General features: G+C 42.3%; 1 protein-coding gene across 3 annotated transcripts in view; it reads right to left on the bottom strand.

Annotated features, from left to right (window-relative positions):
- Positions 1–13,044, bottom strand: part of slc20a2 (solute carrier family 20 member 2) — a gene marked incomplete at its 3' end in the record, with an annotated part of 49,070 nt that extends 36,026 nt beyond the window's left edge. For all 3 annotated transcript variants that reach the window (XM_083978443.1, XM_083978448.1, XM_083978449.1), the window contains exon 1: positions 12,762–13,044. The remainder of the gene's footprint in view (positions 1–12,761) is intronic.
- Positions 13,045–19,577: the final 6,533 nt, after the last annotated feature.

Below are 19,577 nucleotides of genomic sequence, written 5' to 3'. Positions count from 1 at the left end.
GAGAAAGAGCGCTGCCTCCTAAGCTGGATCTAGTGGCCTGTGCCCTCCTGCTCTTAATCCTGGCTTCTAGCACATGACCCAGCTAACAGTATTATGGAGTGCTTTGATTAGACCTGCTGCTGTGCGCACGTAGTGGTGGACGTGGCGGCGGCGGTGGCGGGGGGAACACGGGGTCCTGTGCTCCGCCACCTCTTTGCAGGAATGCCAAGCCTCCATATAGACACTTATTGCATGCAACACACACACACACACTCGTATGCACACCCTGCATTAACCAGCATTTAACCTCGGTGCTCGCAGCCGACACTCACAGTTGAAGAAAAGACACGAGACAAACGCTGGGATTAGGCCTGCGAGTCAGTGAGTCAGCGGATTACCCCAGCACTGTTATTCTAGGTGAAAACTAAGAGTAACGCTTGAAAACGTGCTGCTAGCATTAGCTCGGGGGGTGGATGGACGGGGGTCGACGGGCCGCTGTATGAGCTGCAAGAATGGCGCTTCACATGACGACTTCAGCAGTCCGCCTTAATCGCATCAAGGGGTCTCACAAGGGGGGCACTTAGTCTTGAATTTGTTTCCGAGAGAAAACAAACAAGCTTCAAATGAGGGGAGCTTGGTATTGAAAGTCACTCCTGAATTATATCCTATCACCACAAAACAAAACAAAATTAAAAAAGCCTGGCTCAAATCTTTTTGTTTTGTTTACTATAACGTAAGGTTCATCCTTCAGAAAGCAAAAGGTAGCATTTTGGGAAGAAAAAAAGGGGAGGAGAAGGAAGCTGAGAGCTGCTTTGGAAACAATGCTATAAATTGTAAACTGTTGGGGAATTCAGCGCAGCATGCCGTCACCATGGGAGATGAACTGTATGTCATATTCCCACTGGAGAAGGTATTTCTGTCTTTATAATATTTGCCCAACAATAAATCCCATGGAAAAACATTGACGAAAAACCAACACAAACACCAGTGACATCTCTGCAAGTTGAATTTAGTTGGACTTTTTAAAAGGCTTTGAGGATTTTATATTGTGCAACAGCTGCCATCTCTTTCTGGATGAAAGATTTCTCAACTCCCACAGGCAGGTTCCTGACAAAAAACAACAACCTGTGCAAAATAAAAAGAATAAAAAATTCATAATCTCGAATCCAGGACTGTCAACCGAGCGAAGATACTGCACGGCAGGTGGGACGTGGATCTGCACTGTTACAACAGTTACCACATGCGCTGAAGCATGAATGAGTTAATCTTAAAATGACAGAGTGCACAGTGTGTGACCACTGTTATCTATCACATGTTTGCAGGTTGGGTTGCACGGTGCACAACTCTAGCAGACTGTACTTTTCAACTTGAAGGAGAGGTGCTCGTTTTTTTTAGCGTTTTGTGGGGCAAGTTGGCAAATCAGGTCTCAACCAGGGGGACCACTTTATGAAACAAGTGCTCTAAAACTAAATCCAGCAGTTCTGTCCTCCTGTAGGTGACAAAATCATGAAAATTGTGAGTATTACTGCTACAATAAAAAATCGCCATTTCGGATTATTAGACAAAAATGTTGTAATGCAGCTGTAGTGCCGACCGCAGAGACAGATATTTTTGGGGACAGCATGGTTTGAGGCTGTGTGTGACATGTGCTACTTTCTTTGTGTCTGAGTGCCGTCGCAGCATGCTCGACGCTGAAGGGAACTCGTTGTGACAAGTGGTCTGCTACGGTTCCGGTAATGGAGGGAGAGAGACGGGGCGGGGGAGGAGGGTGGGCTTGCCTGGGTCACCTTTAATCCTGTTGGGAAAAATCATTTCCTTCGAGACTTTTTTCCACCCATCGCCTCAAATCAGGGCGTCATCTTGCCCCAACACACACACCAGGAGGAGGCACAGCGAAGCTCCAATCCTACTTGTTTCTCCTCACATATACACACCACAAGAATTTTAAATGCACGGAGTAAAACACTGTAGTTTCCCCTGCTGTAAATACCATTTTACGTGCAAATAAACCACATATTCCATTTGCCACAGCGAGAAATCGCTGCTGTCTCTCCCGGTTTGTCTTTGCTGCATCTCCTGCAAGGCTATAGTTCTCATTAAAAAACTTGCTGATAAACAACTGCCTCCACTAAAGTGATCCAACTGCATGTAGATTTTATTTCATCCCCGACACGACTTTTTAACGAGCCAGTCACTGCCGTGGCATGAAACATTGTCCTATTAAAGCAGAACTGAGTGTGAACAGATACATCGTCGCCCCAATTTTCCTCTTCACTGCCACACATCAGGACGTAGTGAGGAGCGAGATAAAGCTGCATTAAAATAAATAGCGAGGGCCTCAGACCGTGGCAAACACATCAGCCGGGTTTTCGCCTCTTCCTAGAAACTGATGTCGATTTGAGGAAAATATCTAACTGCTGTTGTGATGTAAAATTGCCATTGTTTTCTATGAATGAACCAACCAGAGCTGCGTTTGTGGTTTACACCAACAAGATACAACAGTAACCCAGGTTACCGCAGCCATCCAGTGTCTCCATATTATTACATAAACTGATGCAGATGTTTGTTGGAGAGGACCTCCCACAACTCAGGCAATTAGACGCAAGTCAATTTGCCAAAAATGAAAATCTTAAAGGGGAACTATGGAAGTCCGGTCGCTTTTCCACTGTTTTGCTAACCCTCCTTCTGACCATGTGCATTTGATTTTAACGAAGCCGGCGAGAAAGCAATCCAAGGAGCAGTGGATAACGTTATATATCATATACGCGTTATAATATATGTACGTGTATATTTGCGTAGTCTTTTCTGTCGCGAGACGAGAGACAAGAACTGGGACACTGGGTCAGCGGCTCTGATCTTGCAAGGTTGGTTTTTGGCCAAGAGACGCTAGGTGGAAGGGAGAGAGCCTCCATTCTCCCTTGTAACAAGTTACAGGTCATTTATCTAACCATCACAATTACTCCAAAGCTGTTATTCTTAGGTAAAAATGTAGCATAGTTAATGTAAAAATCTTGTATAGTTCCTCTTTAACATTCAAAATAGGCTCTATGTTGATTAAAGCTGAATATTTGACCACTTGTAGTCATAATAATATAAGATAAAATTAATTCATCTTCTACAACACCTCAGGTTTACTTAAAATTGTTAACGACAGTACAGAGAAGGTACATAATATAATTTACCCTGTTGAGTAACTTAGATTTGAAACTTTATTGTCTACTTTGCCTGTAAATTAAATGACAATGAAGAGCAGTGGAGTGATATCATATGATTTTAACGATTGCCAGTGTTCAGACGTCCTATGGTGGAAGAGGAAGTAAGTTGTTACTGTGTCCAAATGAAGTGCAGATTAATTCAGCCAGTGCTAAGCTTATTGCTCATGTTAAAGGGGGACTATGCAAGTTGCTTGATTTTTCGCTGTTTTGGTCGCTTTTTTTCTCTACAGCGCTCCCCCTACAGTTTCGGAATGCATATTTTCACTGTCCTCTTTCAGAGCAACAGCTGCTCACTCCTTAAATGCTGACATTCTTCATTTGAGTTGCATAACTTTAACGTAAGCGTCACAGGTTGACAGGACAGACTGCCTCACAGCAACAAAACCCCTGCAGGCCTCAAAGTCAAGAGCTTTTCAGGTGCCGAGCGTAAAACAGTGGCATGACAAGGAGAGTCAGACATGGCTGTCCATCAGCTGTCCGTCACTGCCGCTGGTCAGCTTTCTGCTCGTTCTGTTTACAAAAAGACACACACACACACACACACACACACACACACAGCAAAAAGACGTAATAACACACCCTTTAGCCTTAAACCTTTTTTGTTCAACCTCCTTAAACTTTCACTTCACTGCTTATTCAGACACCGTTAATTATGTAAGCTATAATTAAAATTGCAGCTTAGAATTTGAAAAAAAAGAGAAGAAGCGTACTCCTACAAAATGGTAATTTAAATAATAAAATAACGATTAAAAAGTTCAGCCCTGGGCGAAGAAAAAACAAAATTACCATGTTTTTGCAAGTCACAAACAGAAGTGTTTATGTGTAAAGAGGACGCTGACAGGTTTTGTGGCCACGGTTCACAGTGGGTTAGCCCTCTCAGCATTACTGGGGTGGTGGTGGGGTCACCGACTGTGTAGCCACAGCAGAGGAGGAATGTGAGAAACATTATGAATATGTCATCACCTGTTCAGTACAGGGAACCCTGGGGATTTTCAAAGACACTTAATCCTCGTCTCCCATCATTTACTGGCCTGACATTACCCTAGAACAGCATCTTTGCACAAGGACAGGACAGCGTTTATTTTGCACACGTTCCACTTTTCACGCTTTTCCCCGGGGTGTCTTGTAGTACAGGAGTATTTTCGGTGCCAGACTTCGTTCCAAAGCGGTTCTATTACGGACTATCATTGAGAAAGAAGACCAATTATACAATTTGCCAATTATACAATCCTGCGCTCAGTTTGAATACCCTGATTAATCCCTCTCTCAAAAGAAAAGAATTGCCCCCCTAATACAGTATTACTATGTAAGGCAGTCTCTGCTTGTTAGAGCTTAAGGGCATGAATCAGTGCAGTCATCATATCTAACCACAGCACTGTTTCCTCAACACTATACAAATACATGTAATTATAAAGGATAATTTAAATAATTCACTTCAGGTAGGGACCAGTCTGCTCGGGATCAGAGCTGTTACATAACCACGAGGTGATCACACTGATTGACAGCGTTTGTTGTCAATACTGTCTGCAGCTTGTATTTTTCTAAAAAAAAAAAAAAAGTAATGTTGCTGATCAGCACACCGAGAAAAACCACCTGGGTTATCAATACCAGAAGTGCGAATTGCAAGCATGCCAGCAGGGATCTTCAATTACAGTACGGATATGGGAGGTCAGCCGAGGGTACAGGGAGTTTTTATTCCTGATTGTTTGATTTAGGAAGCCAGCTTTGGAGCGGGTATACTAATCCATCAAGGAGGTATTTCAGATGACAGGAAGGAGAGAAAAAAAGGACAAAACTATTGAGAAAATTATATTTCCAAATGGTTTGCTGCTGTTGCGTAAGCCGCCGAACCAGAACCAAAAAAAAAACCCTATTGCCTCAAAAACCACCTGATCTTTTGACATCCTGTCAGCAGCAGCTGTGATGGATGAGTGTCAGCCAACGGTGCATGTGTTTATTTTGAGTGTAAAAAAAGAAAAAAGTGCAAACACTATTTGACAAATGACAGATTTGTGGCGACATTGTGAAAGTCAGTTCCCCCTGCATGCCATTGTTCTACCTTTTCTTGCCCACACCCTGCAACACAACGTACGTGGCCCCTGGACAGATTCCACCACCAGACTCTATCTGACAAACTGCCCCCACCTTCCAGGCTCGCTGCTCTCTGAGGTGTCACATATCCGCCACTTGCTCTTGTTGCTAAAGGCGGTGGAGAGGAGGAATGATTTGGCTAGAAATAGCAGTGTCACATGAGTGTAGTGCAGTGACCAGTCAGCCAGCTGCTCATCCTTACATGGAGCCCTGCCCCGTCCGTACAATCAAATGAAAATAGGCGGTAACTTTATCAACATAACAGCGCGGACCAGCACAGGCAGGTTCGTCATTCATCTCCGAGGGCTCGTTGTCACACCCTTCACTTCACTCTCTGGTGCGGAGCTAAGAGTTATAGAAAAAGTACACGTGAGCTCACACCTGTTCAAACAACAAGATTTCTACAAACTCACAAGAGTGGTCACATGTGCAAAAGAAAACGCCTCAGCCCCCCCCCCGCTTTCCCTCCCCATTAGTGAACACGAGGAACACACGCTCACACGTTTCTGAAGTCACAACTGTACAATTATTTGACTAAATATTTACACACAAGCAGTTTGTGTTCACATAACCACAAAATTACTACCATGAATCCCAAAGGAAAGTGGACTTCTTCTAGATCAAGGCTTCTTTGTCAAATTAAAAATCATGGAAACAATAAGTTATGTCTTATTAAAAGTTCAACAACAAAAGAGGGCAGAGGAGAGCCATACAAAGGATTTATTATCCAATATTGCCCAGGCCCACCCACGGCGTGTGACAGCAGATCTTTGGTCATTTTAGAGCTGATTTGTAGCAAGCGGGCAAAATAAAATAAATGAGAAAATGTGCCACTGACATGACGTGACATCATCCCGCATGTCAAATATAACTTTTCCCATGAACCTCTCAGTATTTCCTCTCCTGTTTGGCCATCAAACATTTTCCAAAACCTCAAACTGACCCCATAGGTCTTAGAGGCAACATCATGACTCATTAAACAAGCCAACAAGGGTGCTGTTGGACAAATGTACTCAAATGAGGAAAAACAGGGAAATAATGTCCATTCTACCTACCATAAATAAAACCACAATGCCTCACAGTTGAGCAGTGAGCCTGTCATTAGCATAGTTAACACCAGGCCAGCACCCAAACAAGAGGCGCTCTGTGTGACAGTGCTTTGATACCGACCCTGCCGCTTACAGAAGGCCACCAGAGACACTACAAAACGGCTCTCATGGCCCGAGTGGAGAGCACAAACGAGGCCAAAATCACACAGCAGGTCAGAGAAAACGATATAAAACAAGCAGTCGCACACTAACTAGGGTATTAAACAACTAATTGTTGACATGTTAAGGTGGTTTGGGTTCATTGTAGGTGGATTAGTATTAGCAATCGGGATGCGTGTTAACGCTTGACTGATTCCTTACATACTGGTCGGCTAGCTTTCCTGAAATAATTGTGGGTTTGAGTACAATGCTAATTAATTAACTAATATGTATAAGATGCAAAACAGCTGCTCTCAAAACAAACAAAAGGTGAAAAGTTGGACAGATAACATCAGTGCCGTGTGGCAGTATTTTGATCTGGTAAAATGAAAACAGGTTTGCATGGCGCCGGCTTTGTTAGAATAAACTGGCATGTAAACCACTCGACTACAGCCAGGCAAATCAACGCTAACCTGCAAGATCTAAGTTGACGTACGACGGCTGCCGGTGCCAGGATTGCTAACGTTAGCCACACTTGACAAACTGTAGTCGAGTGGTTTACATGCCAGTTTATTCTAACAAAGCCGGCGCCATGCAAACCTGAACCTTGCAGTTCAGTCCCAACAGTAACAGTACAACTGCTTAAAAACCAAAAGACAAGTTACGCATTGTCAAGGTTACTTGGCAACAAGAGCCCTGCTTAGCAATCCAACAGCAACGGTTGACACAGTTGGTGAGGCACAACGTAAATCCTTTTATTTCTAGACGAGACATCATTTCAGGTCGGCCTTCACGGTCTGTATCACTTATGAGAGGCCGAAAACCTCCCGCCATCCCCTGAAGGATGCAGCCTCCTGAGTTGAGACACAGCTCCTGTTGACCTGAATATACGTGATCTGAAAAGGTAACACAGCTCATCATTGTGGTGATCTTTGACTGTCTTCTCATTATTTTATTGTTTTTGGACACGTCAGCTCGTCTAAATTAAAACTGTCTTTTAACTGCCAAGTGAAATAGACATTAGGAACGTCACCAAGAGAGAATCCAGAAGCTTTGTCTTAAAAAATGCCACAAGTTTCCATGTTGTGTGTGTCCACCCACTCAAAGGGAGGGTCTCTCTTCAAAGCAACCAAGACGGGAAAACTAACAGGAAGACTATAGCTGCCGGCGGCGAGATTAAATAACTGAGTCAGTGCTCACTGTACAGTAAATGCTGATATTTGTCAACACGACAGAAAAAAAACACCACAATCATTCAACTGAAGACATGTCGGTCAGGAGGAGCTATTAAGGTCATAGAAGTATGCAGGCCTGCGTGACATTGGTAACAGGAGGACGGACGTGCATGATGGGATGGCAGCATTTTTATCGGTTATAAGCTCACCACTAAACAGGAGTTCCCTGAAACCAGCTGCACACATATACTACATGTGAAAAAAAAACAAAAACAGAAAGAAAAAGAAAAAAAATACCCACAAATATTTAAGTGTATAAACGCAGCCTCAAGTATTTTACATGTCCGCACAACTTGGATCTGGTTAAACTGCACCAGTGGTTCTTAAAGTAGGCTAGTCTAATTGAGCTGAAATGGTTTGGATTATTTTCCCAGGGCTTTAAATGGTGAAATTAAATCATCAGGAGACTCACGGAAACGGCTTTTCTCAAGTTTCTTCCATTTGTTTTCAGCTTCTATCTCCCATCAGTGACACGCAGCTAGCAGCTTGCTTAATGTGCACTTTAACGGCAACAACCACAACAACAACAACTATCACGTGTCGACCTTTTCCTGCTTTGCTCCCGTCTTGGCGTTGACTTTTGTCAATAACGAAAAAAAAGGGGGGGGGAAACATGTTATCAGCTGCATTTGATCAATGACATGCTTAAATCAGGTTTCGACGGTAACGTGGATTACAGTAAGCAATGCTGGTGCTGCAACACACACACACACATGAATAGCTACACACATAAAGACACAAACTCAGCATGAAGATTCCCACTCTTTCAGTGCTATCATGTGATGTTGCCATGGCGAAGGAGGCCTCAGACATAACAGTGTGATTGTGCTCTGAGGGCGAGGTGGGTCGATCAGAGAGACAGACTGTTCTCTGACTGTGACACTGCCAGCCCTGGTGCCAACTGCCCCTCCGCCCACAGAGACAGTGACACACCCACTGGCAGACGAGGGCCAGCCCGCACGGGGCCCTACCGTCATGGAAACCAGAACAGATCGCAGGCACCTTTTCTATAAATTTTATCTTTCCCCTTTCTTCGCTCGCCAAGACACAAGGTCATTTCTTGGTTTTTAAAATTCTTACCAAGTACGTAAGAGCTACAGTATGTCACTCATTTTTTCTAATATTTTTCATTATCTTCTTTGCTGAAATATTCTGCAAAACGAATGAATGTGTAGGAGGTGCCGTCAAAAGGCTTCTGTGACTTCATTGAACAGACTGACAGCAGTGCAGAGATGTTCCCATGTAAAGCGTCTGAGCAAGCCTCGACCTTCTAGCCAATCAGAGGAGGCCTGAGTCAGGGGCGGGAGCTCATTCATAGCTGTCAATCAAGACAGGATCTCTTTAACACGTAACATCAGATCAGAGTAAATGAGCCTGGCATCAGCTGTGTCGGCAGCTTAAATGTTACACTGTAGGCCAAGGCAGCAGCTAGCAATTATGATCATTACTGGTTAATTTATTTCTTGTTTTTGATTTATCAAATCATTTTTCAAATCACTAAGGCTTAAAATTAAGTACTAACCCAAATAGGGCAACGACTATGCATTGATTAATCTATTAGTCAATCAACCCATCAGGTATTCTGACAACTGTTTAACCATTTTAGTCATTTTTACTACAAATATAGTGAATAGTTGTTACTTTTTTTCAAATGTCTGTATTCATTTCCTTTTCTCATCATCTTGTGTGAAATCCCTTTAGACTGGGAAGTTGCAATCTGTGTTTTGAGGTTTCACAGACTAAAGAATTCACTGATTAATCAAAAGACTGGCAATAATGAAAGTAACTGATTGAAATAACGGCATATTGCAGATATACATGCTGAATGATAAATGAGGAGGAATTCAAATGCAGAGCTGAAACCTTAGCTGATCCATCAAATAGTTTTTTTCCCCATTTTCTAAACATTATGTGATATCCGCATCTCGAATAATACGAGTTGATGTTTCTCTTGGTCTTATATGATATCATATCTTTTGATCCTACGGCCATCCGATCTGTGCATGCAATGTACAACACCTTTAATATTAATCTTGCCCTGCTGTGCCTCATACAGAATAAACAAAGCAAACAAAGTCTTTGGGAGAAAGGTAAACCCTTCACAGAGGGAGGCTGTGAAGTCATGTGCGGAGGACATTCTTGTCACAGAGCGAGAGGCCTGCGGTGAATTTAACATTGACCCGAAAACGAAAGGTGAAGTCGTGGATGGCAGAAAGTTCTTAGAAACAGTAACCTGCCAGCCGGTGCAGCACGTGCAGTGAGACGAGCACACGGCGCCCTGAAAACTGGTCTGACGCGACGCTGCTTTCTCAGCATCTTGTTGAAAACGAAAACATTACACAATGTACACATACCTCCTCCATCCATACAGAAACACCATCTCATCTCTCGCCCCTCCTCCCAACTTGACAAGCCAGCTCCAAAACACAAGCTTAAGCTGTCTGACTGTTTAAATATGCACCAGTCTCTGTGTCTGTTATGAAGCATTTGGATTTAAGGGTTCGCATAAAAGAGAGACTCTATCTACAGTGTGGTCTAAGCTGTGGCTGCACCCTGTCTCCACCGACTCGGCAATTAAGTGTGAATCACTCTGCCTCGATTGTTTTGTTTGTTTGTTTTTTTCCAAAAAGGATTACACTCATAAAAGGGCAGGTCAAAGTACAGTGAAAATATAAATTGGATCTGTCCTTATCTTTTCTGCAAACCCACCTTAATTCCACACGATACTGATAGAAAAAATTTAATTAAGGCTCAGCGGAAAGGAGGGCAGCGACGGTGCAGCTTCTCCGTCACGATGAGAAAGTGTTGCTGCAGGGGAGGCTCGCTGGGGGTTCGCCACAACTTTTTTAAACTCAAGGGTTTCCTGGAAAGTAGCAAGTCAGATGCCGTCAAATGCAAAACAGGAGATTAAAACTGTGTGGGTGCTTTAAGAACTTTAAATTTTCTAATAAATCCCTGCATGACCACGTTAAACCAGTGGAGTAAGCTTAGAGGCCGTTTCTAGGCTGGGAACATCACACATCAGGAGTGTTTCTGAGGTTGAGACGTGGGTGAAGGGTGTGAGGAGGTGGTGGTGCAAAATTAATTGTAGCAGCACTTCATTATTTGTTAAGCACACTGCAGAGAGAGAGATGGGTGGCTTTTAAAACAAAAAAGAAAGGGACGCAGCAGACAATGTTCCTTATCGCTGGAACAACAACAGAGGCCCCAGACTGTGCAGTCGTGTTCACGTAAAGCATAAAAAGGTGTGTAAAAAGAGGGAAGTCATTAATCTGCCTATCTTATCACAATATGCAGTCTTACAGCCTTTATGGCGAGACAAGATAGAACAGTCAGTGTATTGGGCTGTTGAAGTTTATGAGCTCCCGCTGTGTAAAACTGTAGCTGATGTTACAAGTTTGTATCTGGAGGTAGAAAACAGCAAAAAGGAAAAAATAAAAAAAACACACACACACACCGTCCTGACAGATCACCAGCATTCGTCTTTTTTCTCACTCTTTCTTATCATAGTATGGAAATCAATTATTAACTAACACACCCCATTCCAGCCACTTTGAATGCTTTGTGCTGCCTATGTAGCCAAATAGGATAAGATATCTCCAGTGTGGTGTGTGTAAAATATTAATGATAGAACATGAAGATTTGGTAAATTAAGATAAAAAACAAATCCATCATATTCTTAACTCAGCTCTGATCTGAATTACAGCAACAAAAACTAACATTTACTTTGGTACTGGACTAATTTTGAGTACTTGAATTGTATCATTCTCAATACTGACATAATACTGACGAAGGGAAATATTTGGGAGTACATGTATGCATGAATTTTAATGATTCAACAGGATCTAAAATTGTTCAAAAGTTTAGTTTCAAATCACAATGTAATACAACTACTCACATGGGGCTGTATTCCCACACAAACCTACACTCATATAAAACATTTTTCCAATTACCACTACCAGACTGCAACATCTACTATCTTGTATCAGGGGTAGCTACTTCCTCCGACCACAGCTGGATTATTTTGCAGGGTTTTCCTGTTATTCTTTTTGCCCCCTCCACGCCTGTATGTTCACTGTGCATATGTTCCAGTGTTTGTGATTTGTTGTACATGTTATCTGTCTGTCACAGTGTCACAGGAAGGAGCTGATGGAGCACAGTGTACAGACCTGTCACAACAACTAGGACTGCTGTTTGTTTCTGTTTCCTCATGCCACATGTGTCAGAGAGACAATGAAACCAATCCTCATATCAAAGTAGGCTACACACCTGCATGGGAATAGCAGCAGACTTAATCCTGGGCCCCCTGAGACCTCGTTGGGGACCTGAGGCACTTTAAAGAGATGTCTGGGACAGTACCCCCTCTAACTTCTTCCTTTTATTGGGCAATGGGGCGCTATGGTGCTGCGTACTGCGCATGCTCGGTTGTCGACCCGCCTTGTCGTCAAACACTGTCTGCTCTGCGCACGAAAAGCTCAATAGAGTGAAATGAACTCGCGTGATTAACAGTCAAATGACTAGAGCCCTCCGTTGGAGGAAAAGCAGCTCTCAAGCGCTTCGCCTTTTCCCGCTTGGCTCCCGCTGTTTTCGGTCCAGTCAACCGGTGGACCGAGTCAGACAGTGGATCTGATCCCGAATCAGTGCCTATTGTGATATCGCCTGTGTTGAGTCCCCTCTCTCTCTCACACACGTGCAGCAGCGGCTCGATTCATACTCATTTAATTGCACGCGCGACCCACAGCAGCAACAATAAAGTCTCGAGCGCATGTTGAAATGCAACATTTTGTCACAAGACTTGTCTGTCAAGGCTTCACGAGTGCGTGTTTAGGAGCTGCAGCAGCTGATTTCAACACACAGACATTTCTACTTTACGCTGTATTCACACTTACCAGGCCCGCCTGTCCTCCTTAAAACGCAGCTCACCACAAAGAAATGCGCAGGAGGAAAGTGGATAAACAGGATAGAAAGCCCGTCGACGGGTGAGCTCTAACACACACACACACAGGGGCACTGTGTTTTTTTTTCCTCCCCTTTGCCAGACAAAATGTACTTACCAACGAAATAGGACACCGCAACGAGGGGGAAATGTGCTGTTCCTCCTCGGGCTCCACGCCTCTATCTCTGCTCTGTATTTTCCCAGAACCGTTCTGCGTGGGTTGCGTCGGAGAAAAAAAAATGTCACAGATTCCAGCAGTGGTTGTCGGTGGTTTTCCCCCCCGGAATGGTTGCCCTCGACTCGGCCGTCTCATGCGACCATGTTGCCCCGTGTGTCGCCTGCTGCTGCTGCTGCTGCCGCTGCTCTCATCCGGGCGTTTAGGGATTGAGCCGTTGTCTCAGGATGACAGCTTCGGGGATGAAGGAGAGGAGGAGGAGGAGGGGAGGAGGAGGAGGGTAGCGTGAGAGAGGGGGAGAGAAAGAGAGAGAGGAGTAGTGGTCAGTCGGTCTGAGGGTGACACCATGTAGGGGGGGAGAGGAATAAATACACCTAATAGCCTACCATTAATGAGTGCAGGCGAATCGCAGATGAACACAAGTGGTGCATTCATGTACATTGTGTAGGCTACATTGATTTCATTTTGATAACTCAAAATAGGCCATAGGCTACCCGAGTGGTCAGTCTCAGTATTTTATCTGCTTGGTGCTGCTCTCTCTGAATGAGAAATATAATTTTTTCGACAATAAAAGGACATAAAAGAAAAGAAAGTAGCTTCTCAACGTTTCTTTGAAAACACACTGTGCAGTCACCGCTGAGTGTAGCTACATTCAGGTCTAGTTATGAGCAAACACATTGCTCTGACTGTCCGCCTTCCCACACTGCTTTCAACGTGGATTTCTATGGAAGAGACATGAGAGGGGCGCGTGCGGAGCAGAGGAATCTGTCCTCGCGAGGCTTGTCATTTTTACTGGAAAATAAAATAAATAAATAATAATAATAAAAAAATTAATGCAGATTTCTTTTCTACCCTGACCTCGCCCTTTACTGTCCGCCTCAAAGGTTACGTGTGAAAGCTGTGTTCACCGGGTCGATGGTAATGTTTAATCCGTCTACATATTGCCATCTATTATGCCCGTGGCCACGTGCGCGAGGCATAAATGTGTTACGTAACCGGCCGAGCCAGTCAACAACAGTGGGTGGGAGTGGAGGGAGGAGGGGTCGTTTGGAGGGTAATTAAACCAAACCTCGACTTTATGATTTTAATACACAATAGAGATTTCTAAGTTTTTACATAAAGTTTGAATCATTAAAAAAAAAAAAAAAAGAAGAAGAAAAAAAGATCAGCATTCATCTGTTTTACCAACTGTTTACAATTTCACCATGGATTTGAATGAGAGTAGCTTCCAAGGTGAATAGAAAAAAATAAATATGACATTTGAAAATGTTCGGAGCCTTGTATTTGTATGTGTGTGTGTGATTGGAGGAATAATAATTTCCATTTCCAGTTGTATAAATGCTGGGTCCTGTTGAGACACGTCCTGGGCTCCATTCATGGCGTGGAACAACTGACTCTTGCGGTGACTCTGTATACAGAGTTTCACCCACGCCTGGCTTTATTATTCCACATTGGACATAATGGTTGTATGAATTTGCTCAACCTACACAAGGCCACAGCCATAGTGCATTAGCAGACAAATTCAACTATACACTAGTTTCCTATATGAATTCAGTGTTGGTTTGTTTTTTCTTTTTCTTTTATCATAATCTGGTAAAACATTTTACAAGGCACCAAGGTCAGATTTGCAACAGGGATGTAACTCTTTAATGCTCAGCCAATAGAGAGTGATTAAAAAATATAGAAATGTATATAATAGGTTGTTATTACTGGCTTTTCAAACATCTATATAAGATTTCAAACACCATCTCAAGCAACTCTGTTTACGAATCAAGCCCTGAGTGAAGCATTACAGCATCAGCTTCTGATGAATCACGACCTTATCTCCCCAGGGGCTGCCGTATAGGAAGTGGGCCTGGTTTCCAACTGTTTATGTTTTGTCTGAAGCAACAAGAAGGCCACAGCATCAGCATGGGATTGGAGGAAAGCATTCCCAAACGTCAGTCCTGACTCTGTTCAAATGTGGAATAAGCCAAAATGAATGAATAAGAATAAAGCCAGTCAGAGCTCAGTTAGATTAATGGCAGGTTGATGAAATTCCTGGATAAAGATGGCAATACCGACTCCCAGAACAGATGCAGTATGTGACCTGTTTTAAAATTGGACTTAACATTGTCAGGCTGTATGAATTTATCTGTGACCTCCTGACCAAAGTCATGCTCCCATTATTTTTTCTAAGATGCTCCAAGGACAGCGATGCAAAACATCAATGGGAGATATATGTTAACATGTGCTTTGTACTGTAGGATTCATGTGACTACAGTCATCCGGAAGGAAACATATAAAAAATGTATGCAAAGCATCAATCAGTAGTAACCCTGTTCAGAAGCTTGTAAGATTTTTTTTTTTTCAATGTCAGCACATGTTAATCAGATATCGAGGGGTCAGCATCTTGTGCTTCAGATGTTCTATCTGCTGTCTAACAGTCACATGACAAATATCACAGCTTCATCACAGTTACAGGAAATTGATCCTCTTTGTTCTTGCTTTCCTGGAGTCTTGTCATACCTAATCATGTTCTGGTTGGCGACTGTACTTTTCACTGTCCAGTGTGTAGCTACAGTGTGTTTTTAATAAATGCGTTACTATATTCTCAGAGACAATCAACTGTACAGTGTGGTTGTATTTCATCTGGAATGCATCAATTTCTACTTTAAAAAAAAGTTTTGGAGTTACGTAATTTACTATGGGTTGGCAAACAGACCATGTACAGTAGTAAAAGTCATTCATTAAGAAAACTGCACCCTTGCTTTTTGTCATGCAGGATAATTCATACATTCTTTATAAGGCCCGTGTCCAGGCAAGCAGGGTTGGGTGTGGTGTTTACCAGATTTTCTGAATACACTCAAACAAACCCTTTATCTAAATGTGTGCTATAACCTTTACAGCCTCTTTAAATCAATAATTTACCTTCATACTGAAGTAATATAATCACAGCTGACGCCAAACAGCATAACTCAGAGTTATATGTGGTGCGTGTGTTTTTACAGGTGTTTCTATTTGTTGTTGTTCTTTGCCTCCTATATTTCTTTTTTAGATTTCATCAGGTGTGTATGATGCATTAATGTTTGTTTGTTGCAGATTAATGCATTAATGAAAAATGTTTTTACTGTTCTCAAATGTAAAAATGGGTCACACCCTGTACATTATTTAAGGCTTATATAACCTGATACTGAATACATTTTACATTGTGCTCCTAAAGTAAACTAACAAATTTTAGTGTAGAGCGCCCTTAATAAGCAATGTTCAGCATTTATATACATATAGGGAAGTTTAGGTTCACAGCTCCCACATAAAGCATATGATTAGGACTGACTTATTTCACCTGCGCAGTATAGCTGGCTAAGATCCTCTCTCAGAGTAATGCTAAGAAACTGGTAAGCTTCATTATTTTGGTAGATTTTTACTTTTGTCAATGCTTGAAAATGCTCATCTTATCTATCTCATGATGTTACAGTATCTTTATTTCTTACTTCAAATTAGCCATAATGGAATGTTGTGACTGGACTTTATGCTTCTTATGTGAGTCCACCCTACAGATTGAAAGGCAATAGATCCCTGTTCATTATTCAAACTGAGAAACAATCCTGAAATATTGCAATCATGTTACAAATAAGCTGTAGATAACATCCAGGAGCTGAAAACATTGTAGTTTATATGGACATTCTAAATGGAATGTGCTTTTAACATGCGTTTTCTCAATTAAAAAAAGGCATTTTAAAAACATGTTTATTTCGGATACAAAGTGTGATCTCACTTGTGTCTTTGGATAGATTTATTTGTATGACCCTAAGGTACTTCCATGCCAAAGGGGACCTTTGCATCATGACTTGAAGTCAAAAGTCGCTTAACCTCCCTACTAGATGCAGGTCCCGAGAGTGAGAACGGAACTGGGCAAAAAGGCTTTTAAATTTTCAGCCCCGTCGACCTGGAATGATGTGCAGAAGGACTTGAAACTGACACATCTTGTGAGTTCAGGTCAATTATAATAGACAGAGAATTGAGCTCAATGGGATTGTGTGATTGAATTGTTTAATCATGTTTTCCTGAAATGTGTGATTGTATTTTATTTGAGTCTTGTGTGATGTGCAACTGCTGCTTGTGTGCTGCCGTCTTGGCCAGGTCACTCTTGGAAAAGAGGTTTTAAATCTCAATGAGTTTTTTACCTGGTTAAATAAAGGATATTGATTGATTAATATTGATTTTTTTTTTCAGCACCCAAATCTCTTCTCTTCTCTGTTGGTCACCCTGAGGTTTCACCAATTTGTTCCCTGTTACGGGTTTTCCTAGGAGTTTTTCTTCAGTCAATGTGAAGGTCTAAGGGCAGAGGATGTTGTCATGTCATGTCATGTTGTACTATGGAAAGCCCTTTGAGACAAACTGTCTGTAAAGATGGGCTATACAAACAAAATTGCCTTGCCTTGCCTTTAACTTTTTAACACCAACCTGCTGGAATCCAATTACGTAACATAACCAGATCTATTATGGGTTTGTTCCCTATTTGAACAGTTGCCATAGTGTTACCTGCTGTATTTATCTCACTCACAATGGAGAGTGTAAAGATAGATGGCTCATAATACTTCAGCTTGCACACACACTGTGTGGATTGAACTTTTGGCCGCGGGTGGCAGCACAGAAAACTGAACAACCTGAGCAACATTTGCATTTATTTGGAGTTGGAATGATGATCATAAAGAAATTTTAAAAAATCTCTACCTCACCACACATGTTTATCACATTAAGAGCCTATTTTTATGAGGAAATAATCGCATGCAGGTACTTGTGGTTTTTGAATATTTCACTTGATCATGACCCAAGCACACAATAATAGACATCAAGCGAAGTTACTCAAATCATATGTTATATAAATGTGGGTTTAGGATTAGTCAATAAGTTGATTTTATTGTTCTGAACGATTGTTTTTACTCCAGCACATCTGTTGGTTTGCAGGTGTGAAAAGGTCTTTCACAAAAACCACACACAGTCATCCTTGTTGATGAGGTTTTAGTGAAAACATGAATTTCTTCTCTTTCTTTTTTAAGTATAATTTTTTGCTTTTCACACCTTTATTAGATAGAACAGTTTAGAGAGACAGGAAATGAGGAGGCAGAGAGAGGGGGATTGACATGCAGGAAAGGGCTGCCCGATGTGGGATCTGAACCGGGGCAGCCTGCAGCGAGGACTGCAGCCTCTCCTTCGCCACTTGACGTCCCGAAAACTTGAAATTCTTCAGTGATTATGTTGTGCACATGTGTTGCAAAGTCTTTTATCTCAACTTCCTCTGACAAAGGTTGCATTTTTATCAATAAAGTGATATGGGATGGGAAATGAATGGGGAAATGAATTGTAATCACAGTCGTATACTTTGTGCATCCAGACCAGCGGTCACCTTCCTCTTGGTTGTTTATGGACGGTTTATGTGATGACCCGTGTCCTCATATACTTTACTCTGCCCCTAAATGGTCCGGTTAAACCATTAAGCTTGTTGGTCATAATCCTGGTTCTTTGTCTTTCAGTTTAGAGCAGTTGAATCATTTATCCAACCATATCCAGGTTCACCGTGCGGGGCTCGAGCCAATCAGCTGACATACAGTAGGACAAGGGTGGAGTCTTTATATAGAGACAAACAACCTCAACCTTATGTGCATGTCTTTGGACTGTAGGAGGAAGCCAGAGTCACAAGGAGAACACGAGGAGGACATCCAAACTCCACCCAGAAAGGCCCCACACCCAGGATTCGAACCCAGTCCAGTTTTTGCAGTGTGCAACAACAGTCCACCATGCAGCAACTCACAAGGCTAAAAGATCGACATGCATGTGATCTGTTTATTATAGTCTTAGTGGGCACCATTCATTCTCCTCTCTGAAATGTCAAGCATCCTGAATAGATCCTCCACAATAGAGTTAATGCAGCAAATATTTGCTGTCATCTTGTGGCAAAACAGAACACAGCTGTGACATTCACTGCATTTCGTGTAGTGAAATATTTATGGCAATAGGCTTTGATTTGTTCTGATTTAAGTGGCTATGAAATAGGAGGCCAATTAAGAAATAACTCAAAGTCTAAATGTCACCATAATACAGTATACTGTTATTAGATTTGATATAATGTAGGCCTATACAACAGTGATGCAAAGTGTGTCTTCAAATTTTTTTCTATACATAGTTATGCATATATTCTTAATCTCTATAAAACCTCTGCCAAAGTGTCATCTATCTATCTGCCTCACACAACATGGTGCAGTCATGAGACCACATCACCTGACCAGGAGGACACAGGAGGGCCGACCAAACCAAGTTCTCATTTTCCTTAAGTAAATATGCTTAAAGCAGAAGTAAGTGATATATTTGTGTTAAGTCTTAAATAGTTGTATCTTCCGACAGCAATCACTTACATAGAGTGTTTGGACTGAAACACGGGTCTCTCAGTCCCTCTGCTCTGCTCTGAGCCGAAGAGAAAACATTTATCGTATCCTACAGTTTTTATCCAATGAGGAGAGAGAACGGCATGCAGGGCTGTGTGTGCAGCCAAGGAACGCCGTGAATGTGGCGACGTAGGGACGAGGACTGTTATGGTGCGTTCAAGGAAACTCGTATTTTTCCGACCGTGAAGTCGTACCAGTTCGATCTGGTACGAGTTCACGGGTCGGAAGTTACGAGTGGCCGTTATAGTGACTTTCACCGGTAAAACAGGTCGGAAAAACACGAGTGGGTTGCCTGAAACGCTACAAAGTCGTAAGTTGTGACTTGAAGCTGTAA

Source organism: Trachurus trachurus, assembly GCF_905171665.1.
Source record: "Trachurus trachurus genome assembly, chromosome: 9".
Classification (NCBI taxonomy): Eukaryota; Metazoa; Chordata; class Actinopteri; order Carangiformes; family Carangidae; genus Trachurus; species Trachurus trachurus.
The sequence above is the reverse complement of the archived record's forward strand: the minus strand, read 5'-3'. Positions and strand labels throughout refer to the sequence as shown.